General features: G+C 31.2%; 1 long non-coding RNA gene across 1 annotated transcript in view; it reads right to left on the bottom strand.

Annotated features, from left to right (window-relative positions):
- Positions 1-326: 326 nt before the first annotated feature.
- The window catches only part of LOC106681507 (uncharacterized), a 54203-nt gene continuing 42027 nt past the window's right edge, over positions 327-12502 (bottom strand). The window contains exons 3-4 of the long non-coding RNA XR_001343258.2: positions 4308-4388; positions 327-3035 (exon numbers count right to left, since the gene is read on the bottom strand). This is a non-coding gene — a long non-coding RNA (uncharacterized lncRNA). The remainder of the gene's footprint in view (positions 3036-4307; positions 4389-12502) is intronic.

The raw sequence follows: 12502 nt of genomic DNA, 5'->3' as shown, positions 1-12502 counted from the left end.
GTAAGACAGAAATGTTTAGTATTGTGAAATAAATGAAAAATACTTCAAAGAGTTATAATTGATTTACCTGGATTTTATGCTATATAATAATTAAATATATGACTCAAATTATATTCCTTCCGAGATTCTTGTTGACATGATTGATTTCTCTAATCATGTGTTATATCCTATCAAGTTAATTAATCACAGAAGGATAGTACTTAAAATCCTGGTTCATTGTTAAATATAGCATTTACTTGCAAATTCAACAAAAACATTTTTTAAAGGCAGTAAGTGCTTAAATAAAAAAATAGTTTTCACCCTTTTATGAAAATAGGAAAACAAAATTAATGACAAAAAGCAGTTTTGTTTATTTTTTTTTACAATACATTTATAAACTTGGAGTCCGGGTTCTCAAGCAGAACTCTTGTAAGTTAATGCTAAAGCATATATCTGCTTAGAAAAGTTTGGTTTACAAATCTATTAAACAGCTTAAATACTACAGTCTATCAAAGAATGAAGATTGATTAATAGTTATTGAGAATATTTGGTGTTTATAGTATATAATTTTTATACCCAAAAAGTAAGCTTTTAAAAATAAATTATTAACTATCTTAGCTGGTTAGAGTTTACATCAGACGATTATTTGTTGGAAATTTCAACTGAATAATAATATTAAGCACCAATTATCGTCAATGGTTATATGAGTAAAGTTATTAATTTCAATACATAATATGTATACCTCAAATTTTATAGAGAGGTAATAAATACTAAGTAATTGATGGAATACAAATTGACTTTTGGTTTTTAGAAGTACTTACTTCATATTGAAGGTTTTTTTCTTACTAAATAAAGATGTATAACAATACTAGTAGAATTAAATTGTAATTATCTGTTTCTTATACTTCTACCTCCATCATGCCATTAGGTATGGAGTACATTATCTGTTTATGAAAATGTGAATTATTAATTTTACTTACATATTTACAATATCTCTCTGGAAATAGGTATTAAAAAGTTTCTTGAATTTTTCATAATGGGAATTTTCTATAAATTATTTTTTTAGTTTCAACCACATCTAAGTAAGAAAATGCCTTCAATCATTAATTAAAGATATTATAAAATGGTGAGAATAATCCAATTGTAAATGACGCCTTTCACTATCAAAGAGTCTCAATTTAGTCAATTTGTAAAACCATCCTTTAACATCCTATCAGTATAATTCTTCATCTAATTACTCATTCAATCATGCTGTATTTTTTCATTATTATTCAACCAATAAACCAAGTGTGGAATGCTCATTAGGTCTTTGAGACCCTTATTCTGTGTTTTCATGAATTATAAATGGCCCCACCATAGTTACATTGTTCTCAATACAAGAATTCAAATTCAATTTATTTAATATGGTTTCATATGTAATGTTTTTCAAGTGTCATCTAAAGTAAGCATATAGAAGATAATGTGATAAATTGAAAAGTTCAAAATAATCATTTCAATAATAAAAATTAAATATAATAAAATAAATTTATAAAATATCAATGCTAGTATGAAAAAACTATTAATGAAATACATGGACACTAGCAAATGGAGTAATGTTGCAATTATGTGAGTGTGGTGCTAACACTAGAATCGTTAAGAGATTTATTTATAATCAAAACAAAGTATACATATGAAATAATTCTGGAAAAAGTCATAAAAGCAAAATAAGTTTTAAATTTTTTAGCAATGAGCTGCGCTTAAGTCACCAAAGGACTGCATTCTCTCACTGCATTGATTTTCCCCAGGCATTGTAATCATTTGGCAGGTAATTTTGTATCATAGCACCAATGTTCTATCTATTTACGAGAGTCAGTACATAGAGCAAACCTAAATATGAATCTATTTTTTTTTATTCTATAAAAAGTTGTTTTTAGGGAATTGGAGCAGTTTAAAAATATTAACTTTTTACAACGTTAATCTAGAATATGGGTGATATGGATTTTAGATTGATTATTTAGTTACATAAATCATGATAGATACTGAAAGCCTTTGAGACCATTTGAAATTTTGAGATAATGACTCTTTGGAAGCTATTCAAGTAAAAATGTGATTTATCTAAGTAAATACTTCTTTGGCTAATACCAAAATATCTATTGTGAAACATATTGAGCATTTCTGAAGGCTAATTTAAGTTTGGGGGACCAGCCATATCTTTCCAACTAAGTATTGAATAATAAAATAAATATTAAACAACTAAGGAAATATCTTCTCCAAAAATTAATAAGTTGTTTTCAGAATATTAATAAATATTAAGTTTTTTTTCATTCTAATACAAAACAAAAGTGTTCATGTGAAATATAAACTTAAAGGTTAAGCATTCTGAGTGATCTGACAAGGGATGATTCCTCTATTGAAAAAAAATAATAAGTATATATAATATTATTTATTTTTCAGATTCCAATAATTGTTTTTATTATATTGGCTGGACCCCGTAGCAGTGCCCTAAAGCTAATTGTTTTACATTCTTAAACATGATATTATTGAAAACATGATTCATATTTTGCTAAAATATCATTATTCATCAAAGGTCCCTTACCAGTGCTATAGGTATCATAATGCAATTTTCCAATTTTACATAGATACTTCTTGAAATGTTCGATGAAGTTACATTTCGCTTAAATCACATAGTTGGACAATAAATGCTTTATTTTGCTGCTACATTAGAGATTTTATTTACATTAATTTTTCTTTAATAAAAAATATATCGTTTTTTGTTCAACATAAAAAATATGAAATTATCACTAAAATTTAAAAAAAAAAAATGTAATAAACAATAGTACCTAACAATGATACTAGAAGTATCTCTAGACAATACAATTTAACTTTTAACTTTTTAATATAATCTTTAGGATTCAATAAAAACGCTCACTCCACCTTTACATATAACAATACAGTGATTATACAAAAAATATTTAAAAAAAAATTAAAGCTAATACACAATTAATCAATTGATCACTTCCTTTTTAAAATAAGTGCTCAGATCCGCACCCAGGTCTTCAGGTAAAAGCTTTACTTGTCTGGGAAAAAACAAAAACAATATGAATGTTAGAAAAAAATTAACTTAAAAATACGTATTTAATAATTATATCAGAAAATGTTAATTGAACAATGTGAGAAGCTTTATGAAAACTGTTTGGAATTAAATTTTAAGAAGTTGTTTTACTCAAAATATATACCACACACCCACATTGTAACACTATAGTGTAGAGGTTCGTTAAGGGTAGCAAGAAAGCTCATATGACAGTTTCCTATGAAGGCTACCTGTGATAGCCGCCATGCTTCCTATAAACATTCTTGTTGACGTATGTGATAGATATTATTGACGTATTTCTCGAGTTTCAAAACAGGAATAGCGAAAAAAATATATCATCCAACGGCAAAAGCAACATGGTTTGGTGGATTTTTACGTCACCACAGTCGACTGGTTACTGACGTTTTGAACCTACCAGTGCCCTCCAATCAAAGATGGAGCACGGGGTTTTTTGCTTACATTCGCTTCGCAGAGGAAAGAAATGAATAGAGGAATTATGATGGGTGAATATCACATCAGAAAACATGTTGCTCTCTGGAAAACATTAGTCAGCAGTGTAAGTATTCACCGTAGTTGTCCTTAAGATGTTGAGAGCAAAAGAGTGGGCTAGAAGAAGTGACTAGCGAGGAAGAAACAAGAAGCGACTATGGCATTTAGTGGAAGTTGGACGTACAGGCTGGAGCCCATTATTGAGGCCTGGGTGAATAGGAACCACGGGGAGGTAGACTATTATATCACCCAGCTTATCACAGAGCATGGTTGCTTCCGAGCCTACCAGTATAGGTTTAAGCTCGATGACACTGGAGAATGTCCATTGTGTCCAGGAATGGAAGAGAGTACAGAACACGTTTTCTTCTTCTGTCACCGCTTTCATGAAGAAAGGAGTGAGCTCCGACACGTTTGCGGCTCAGACCCGACTGCAGATAATATCGTCTACATTATGCTGCTTAACCACGATTAGTGGATGGCAGGCCAACCTTTCGCTGCACAGGTGATGCAAAAGTAAAGAAATGAAGGCCAACCAGGAGATAGCCTAAAACAATGAGGCGGCACTCAGCCTCTCACCCCCATGATGTAATGCCAAACGGCGGTCCCGTGGAGGGCGAGAAACTGGTGTAAGGAGGTTGGTTTTAGTGGGTAAAAATCCCACACACGGATAGGTACTGGCCTATTCGTGTCTTTTGAATATTTCCACTTAACCTCGTTAAAAGATAAATAAAACACACTCATTAATTAAATGAAACCTTGATTATATTACCTGCTTTATTCTTTTGTTTCTGTTTGGATGAAGATGGCTCATTTCTTTCTCTCTCTGGGCTATCCTTACTTTCTGACTTACCTAAACATTGAGAAAAAAAGTATTGTAGGAAAGTTAAATTTAAGAATAAATACATGCTTGTATATCAGAAAAGTAATCAATATCAATGCATTTGCGTTTTCTACTTCCTAAATTTAAACAGCCTCAATATTATTACATTTCTAACCCATATAATCTCGATCATGCTCATAGATTTTGTTATGTAGACTTTTACGTCAACTTCAAAAATGTCCAAATCTGGTGACAGTGTTTTGTAGTGTTAAAGTTAAATGTTAGCGGAGGTTTTCTATCATCGTGTTGACAAACATTGGCATACTTTCTTACTGTTGTGATATTATTTACAGGACAGCGATAAGGCGAGTCTAAATGACCATTGAGGATTTATTGAGAACACTCATTTAAGTTGAGTTGAGGAAATAACTATAAACTTAAAATTATAATGTTTTTAGGTACGTTTAAAGAGTATTTCAAGTATAGCAACATTTGTATTGTTAGGTACTAGGTTTCCGGTTGGGTTCAACCTACTTTTTAATTAAAGTCCATTCTCCAAATAAATCCCCCCCAAAATAGTAAATAATTTTAATTGATGAGCAATTCATTCAAATCATCTGTAATTTCATCGAAAACTTAGAATGTTCTTTTATGAAAAAATGTCAGCTATATTTTAATAGTAATATTTATTACTTATTGATTAATTCTGGTAGCTATTTTTTACAAATGTTTTAGTGGAGTGTGTCATATCTGAAACATAATAAATGCCTTTATAACTGTTTATATTATAATTATGCTATTTTTGAATTTAATTTAATATTGGTTTTTAGTTGTAATAAGGAAAGTCCTAAATGAATTTTGAGGTCTTAGATGTTTTATTTATTATTGAAACTTTATATTATAAGTTTCATTCATCTTCATGATAGGTGTTTAGATAAATTAACAGGTTAAATATTGATTGGTAAAATTGGTTTTTTGGAGTGATAAAAAAATAAAATAAAATAAGCAATTCTGATATACCTTAAAATCATGTTTATTTTTTATAAAGTTATTTTTTCTTCACTGCACTATAACATTATTAGTCAAAATATGAAAAACACTATTGTAATTTTGGATACATTATTTTTTAACATTGCTCAACATTAGTAGGCTTAGTAATATTTTACATTAATTTCAAACCTGGCAACTTAAGATAAAAATATTAGAGTTACTGAAAATTCCTGATGAGAAAACTGTATACTTACGGCCACTAAATTCAGCTGCCCGAAATTTCACTGTAGTTAATGATGGCGCAGAGCCCCCATACAAAAAATCCAACTCATCTTTGATTTGCGTAGGCTTATTGCCATTCAAACACAAATATTAAAAGACAGCTCGATACTCAATTTTGTCCATTTTTCATAAAAACACTCACATCAACTCACTTAAACGACTGATACACAGCTTTTATATACGAGTGCCGCCATCTTCAATTTGCGATCTGAAACTTTTCTGACCACCCTCCTATTATAAATCCTCTGGTCCGCGCGTCGATTTAAATTTTATGTTTTATCATTTAAATGGTAACTCCCTAACTTCAAATAGTATGGTATTTCACTATATAATGTATGCTGCAGATCTCTTAAGCAAGAAATTAAGTTATGGGCTTACAAAACTTTGTTTTGGGTCGTTAGCTTCCAACACTTTTCCTAAAAACTTTCAACATAAATCAAAACCCTGATGAGGGGTGGAATCAGCGTTTAAGGTCAACGCCCTTAATTTCCTTAAATATAAAAAAGATTTATAGACTAAGTTTGTTCGAGAACTAGATTAATTCACGGGCTAACTAGAGATTGTTTGAAATCGTATAGTGGCAAAGCATTAACGCTTAATAGTGCCTAGAATTAATTTGACTTTGTGGTTAAGTGACTTTACTATTAAACTAGAAAGTCCCCAAGTACGTAAGTACAGCTTCCTCGAATGTGGTGGATGGAATTAGGTAAAATTAGCACGGGACTATCCTGACACCAAGCCGCACGGTCCCCAAAAATGTAATTAAAATCTTACAAGAAGGTAATATGCTCCAACATGGATTTAATTACGGCCCGACATGAAACGAAATTTGTTTCTAGATATCTAAAACGTAAAATGCTAGAGAAAATGTTAGATTTGAAGGAGAAAAAGGTATTTATAAAAAATTTCCTTAACTTCAGTTGTAAAGAAGCAAAAGTAAGTACTAACATCGAGCTAACAATTAATTGCAAGTGTTAATCACCTGCCTCCATAATTATATAATTATTAAATTAATTTATTACAACGTTTATTTAATACGACTATTGTAATTTAACTTTTTTAAATTTTATTTTCTATATAAACACAGTAAATAAAATTAAAAAAATTATCATGTGCTAGAAGTATCCAGTTATTGTTAATATTTTTTTCACTACAAACTTTTTATAATGTTGGTATTCTCGTTGAAGATGCCTTACGAAGTTTTATGAAATCCAGTTCATTGATGGAAAAGAAACAATTTTAAGAAAATTTGAAAATTGAAAAAGAAAAAAAAAATGTTTTCCCAAAATGAAGTTGACTTATTTCATACCGAAATAAAGCTTTTTCTTTGGTCAAACTATATATAAATTGTCATTTTCAAGAATATAGGCATAACACAATTTGGCCATGCTTTATCTATTTTAATCCACTAAATTCAGTCCACTTCATTATAATGCAGAACCAGTATTTTTTATACAAAGCAATCTCTGCACACTTTGATTCATCTCAGACTGCGGTGATTGAACAAAAAAAATCTATTATCCAGGGGTCTATTCATCACAGAAAGGTTGAGGATGTACATCAGTGATGCAAAAATGATTGATTGATGCTGCCAAAAATATCAATGAATGAGGGAATTTTAATGATCATGAAAAACAGTAATGAGGTCAAGCTAAAAGAAAGGAAAGTCGAATTGGAGGTGAGTTTATGAACTCTGATCGGAAACATGAGAGTGAAAGTGCCATTAAAAAACATTTCTAGAATTACATTTTGTTATTTTAGACGATTAAAATGTCTAAATTAGCACTTTATCTAATTTTAGTGAGCTTTGACATCTAAAAATTATTTTGAGGATTAGACTTAGTTGTATTGGAATGTAGAACTTTAGCAAATTTCCTGCAGGACGGTAAATTTTACCTGGTAACCTGGAATAGACAACGGAATGCCTCTTACAGCAGAGGGTTTTGATCTGCAGGATCACCACGAGGATAGGCAAATTATCTACCCTACTTGGTCCAATTTCCTGCCCTAATTGCACAAAGGGTTCCCATCAGATTGCGCTATCTAGGGTCGGGTTCAACGTCCTGTCTGGAAGGGCCAACACGCTGGTCGATTAATCTGCAACTTAGTAGCTTTCGTGTACTTCCAGGGAGATAGTGCCGGCTGATTGGAAACACGAAACATGATACTAAAAAAAACAAATAAAAACCGAACGATTCAGGAAATGCTTTCGTTGAATTTAAACTGTCCTCTTTTACATTCCCATGTTTTTTAGATTTCCAGGAAAAAACAACGACATTCATTCGGATAATTCAGTGACGTAGCAATACTCCAATGCTATTGCACATAGGAATGTTGTAGGAACAACTAAATATCATATTCGTACTGCATAATATCGATTACAGGACATGTTTTACAATTGAAAGCGAGTCTACTGTTAGGCTTACAAGAAAGAAGGGTAAGACTGGTGAGATTCAGACAGACCGTCAAAAGGAAAACTGTACAGGAATAGGTGGAACACCATCTCTAACGTTCTAAGCAGACTCAGGACGATCTCGATACCCCTGTCACACCATCTGAGTTCGACAATGCCATTGGAATCTTAAAAACTAAAAGATCTTCAGGGGTAGACAGAATAGTGAATGAGATGATCATAAAGTTAGGAGTAAAAGCAAAAAAGAAACTACTCAATCTTTTCAACACCGTCTGAAACGAAGGAGATCAATCCCTCAAACCTAAAAGCAAAGAGCAGGGATTCCCATTTTCAAACTCTGAAAACCAAAGAACGAGCTCTCCAGCTTCAGCCTGTTACTCTCTTAAGTTGTCTTAGCAAGCTTATGGAAAGGTCATTAAAAAAGAGACTAACCTGGTTCTTGGAAAAGAACAAATTAATAGTTCCTAAGCAAACAGAATTTAGAAAGGAAATATCTATTGAAGACCAGAGTACCAGAGTTTCTATATTATCTCAGCAGAAATAACAAACCTCATGAGGATATTGTCTGGCTCAAATCGGGGAGAAGATCATCAGACTTTAAAATCTCTTTTTTCAGATATGGAAGAAAGATGGAAGAAGCCCAGGAGATGGAATAACGGGCTAGGGAGTTGCAGCAAACCCCAGTTTCCAAAAAGCCTCTGTTGTCCAAAATCAGGGGGGTTTGGATAATTACTGAAGGTCTAAAATCTACTCCGATAAATAAAATGGAATCTATTACGGGTCTAGAGGAGGATAGAAGAGGTATACAACTGCTTAATTTAAAAATAAAGGTAAAATACATTCCAAATCACCCACTGAAGGGTCGTGTTAGACAAAGGATACGGAATCGCATAAAAAGACAAAGCCTCCTTCACAAAACTCGCTCAATAAACAAATAAAGAATAAAGAAGATATTTGACGACTTCTCAGCGTGGTAATGTCTCTGATCTAGTCAACTGTCTCTAGGTCTGCAATGGCCATTAGAATTGGAAGATCGGAGATGAAGAAGTGGGGGGAAAATTTAAATGGAAATTCTGTGACCGATAGAGCAAACTCTATCTCACATATCAAACAGACAAATCGTGCCTATTATGTTATTTAGATGGGACAAACATAAGCTAATTCTGTCCGCAGTCTATTTAGATGGAACAAACATAAGCTAATTCTGTCCGCAGTCTATTTACCAGCTAAAGAATAACATTGAAAATCAGCAGTTAAAGAATAACACTATTAAGAGACAGTAATTTATAACCGGTAGGCTTGGTGCGGGGGCGGTGCCACCCACCGGTTCCTCGGCGTGGGAGCTCCATCCATCTTAGCACTTAATTCTTAATCTAGAGTTTAATTAACCGGTTTTATGCAGAATTTAAACTGTTTTTTTTTTCAATACAGTCATCGTATCTTTTCTCTACCAAGTTATTTAATTCCGCCAACCATAATGTCTTCACAACAAATAGGTATATTGTAATACTCTATTATATGTGTATACATTTTCAAAGCACAATATTTTACATTACGTTGACTAAACATTTATTAAAAATTTTAAAACATTTAAAAAAATTCAACAATAAAAATGGGGTTTTAAGACCTCAGATTGAAAATATATGATTTTTTAAAATAGAGGTCTTAAAACCCCATTTTTATTGTTGATTTTTTTTAATATTTCTAAATCAAAGAATTAATAACCTAGAAAAAATAAATTTATTATGATCGTTTATTTTATTATTTTTTGAAGATGGTCAGGGCTGCGGTCAAGAAGAATAAATATTTTAATTTTTTAACTATTTATTAATTCCCATCATTTCGACTCACAATGTAAGTCTTCGTCGGGGCTGTTGTGGCGGATGGATATGTACAACAATGAATCGTTGGGTTCATCTTCGATTTTAAGAACATAAATGTTTTCATTTTCTGTATGAATAGTTTCCGCACCTTTGGTAATGAAGAAACAGTAAATAAAACATTGCATTGAACGAAATGTGATGCAATAAACGAAAGAGTATTTTGTTCTCCACTTAATGATGCATTAATTTCCTACTCTGTTAATGTTACCTAATAATTTTGTTACTACTTCCCGAACTCTTCAATCGCTCCCTTTATCTCGTAAAAGTCAAGGTTAACGATAAATACAAAGTAGAATTTTAAAAATAATTTGTATAATAACACTAAATACTAATAATACCATCCCTACAATATCTCAAACGTTCTAAGTTAGCTGTCTTTATAAAGAAATTGACACTTTTAAGTTTAACTCTTTCGATACGAACATGAATTCAAGGAAACCACCTCTGTATGCATATATTTATATATTTGGACAGCATTCCTGCGTAAATACACAAGCTAAATTGAAAAAAGAAGATAAAATGCGCCAAATAACTGTTATGAAACAAGTTTACACTGAACGGTTACGCTGGTGCTGCACATGAAAGCCCACGAACCTTCAGGAAGCACGTGATCAGCCCCCTTCCACCCATTGCCTAATGAATATTTGGAAGAGTAAGTAAGTACAAAACTAGCGACAGCTGACTAGATCTGTTCCTTGTTGAGAGTTGTTTACTTGTTATTAAAGGGATCGATGACCCCTGATGGAGGAAGCGCTTCTGTTTGCCAACTGTCTTTTACCGTTCCGGCTTCCTGGATTACTAACGAATCTTCTCCGATTTTCTAATTTCAGTTACATAAATAAAGGTTCGAGATAGGTTACTAAGAGTATTTTCACTTTTTTTTGGTTATTGTAAACAAGCTAGCAACAAAATCTCTTGATGCTTTCGCCAGAAGTTCTCTAGAAAACATTTTTTTGGTGTAAATACATGTTACAGGCAGGCTTTCGGAAACTCAGGATAGTGATACATTAGTAAAAATAATTTAAGAAAAACTATAAATGAAGGGTGAACAAATTTTGAAGGTTTTATCAGGATGATTCCCCATTAATTTTTTATATAGTGGGGGTGGGGAACCTGGAGGCTCACATCAATGTATACTTTGCACTATAATTTAGGAAAAATTAAAGTTATAAAATAATTGTTGTTTTAATTTTAATTTCCTCTTATTTGAACAAAAAGAACATCGAAGGTAAAAAATATTGTTTGGATTAAGTTTATTTGAACTATTATTCAATATAGCCTTGGAACTGTATATACAGTAATTAAGAGATAAGGTGCAGGTCTGTGTTCATTGTTAGATGAGTTAAAGATAGATAAAGACGTCTGTGGCTTAATTTTTTATTTTTGCTATCACCTTCGTCGTTAATTATAACGATAAAAATATATTTATAACCACACAATGATTAGAAATTGGCAGTAACAAATATATACATAAAATGCATTTTATTTTGTTCATTTGGATCTGATTTGATAATAATAGTCTGACTTTTTTTTTTTTCAGTTCTATAGTTATAAAAGTTTTTTATGTCCTTTAACAAATCTTAAACGATCATCTTAACTTTAATTTTTATAAAAATGTTATTTGATGTTTTATAACATTTTTTCTAAATGTTATAAAACATTACACAGTTGATAAAAGACTAAATAAAACAGTTTCGGCCATTTTCGTCTCTCTGTTTAGTCAGTTAAGTTCCCTGAATACTTGATGAACCGGTAACCTTTAAAGGCTCCTACGCACATCCTACGGTAAAAATGAATTATTTTGTAATAATAATGTACAAATTGTATTGTGATTTATATGGCGTATTATTTACAAATATGTGCACTCCTCTAATATACGATTTATTACTAGCTTTTGGTTGTAATATTCAAAAGAAACATTTCCTCAATAATTAATAGTTATCTTATAGTTTTTATACATTTCTGCTACATGCTTGCTTTAGTAAAATGCTAGCCAATCAAAATAATTATAGGTTTACACGACTATAAACTTATGAATATTATTATTTATTTTTTAAATTATGGACATTTAACTCCTTTTTAAAGAATTAAATCAGACAAATAATCAGGTTTTTTAACATTTATGATAATTTTTTAAGGTTCAATTTTTTTTTTATTTTAAGGTAATAAATGAAATGAAAAATAGCTTTATTTTTCTGAGAAGTTAGTTCATTTGAAACAACTTTCAGATCTAAAGAAATAAAGTCATAAAAGGGTAATTTCTTCTAGAAAAAAAATATTTTTAGTCAAAAAACCTGGTGAGCCCGTCACCATTGGACCGATACCAACTATTTTCCCATTTTCCAAAATATTTTATTTCTCAGCCCCCTCTTTAAATTATTCTCAATGTAGAAAAAGTGGTCCCCAATCCATTTTCCCATCATCCCCAGACATGAACCCCATGCATCCATGAGGCTTGGAAAAAAATATTACAAATAATTAATGTACCCTTTTAAAATTTGTTAGTTAAAAACTTGAAAATTATTTAAAACAAAGGATGAAATAGGAGTTCTCATTACTAGAAAGCCTAAATTAAA

Source organism: Halyomorpha halys, unplaced genomic scaffold, assembly GCF_000696795.3.
Source record: "Halyomorpha halys isolate HHAL.00 unplaced genomic scaffold, Hhal_1.1 Scaffold343.1, whole genome shotgun sequence".
Classification (NCBI taxonomy): Eukaryota; Metazoa; Arthropoda; class Insecta; order Hemiptera; family Pentatomidae; genus Halyomorpha; species Halyomorpha halys.
This window is presented reverse-complemented; position numbering and strand designations above follow the sequence as displayed.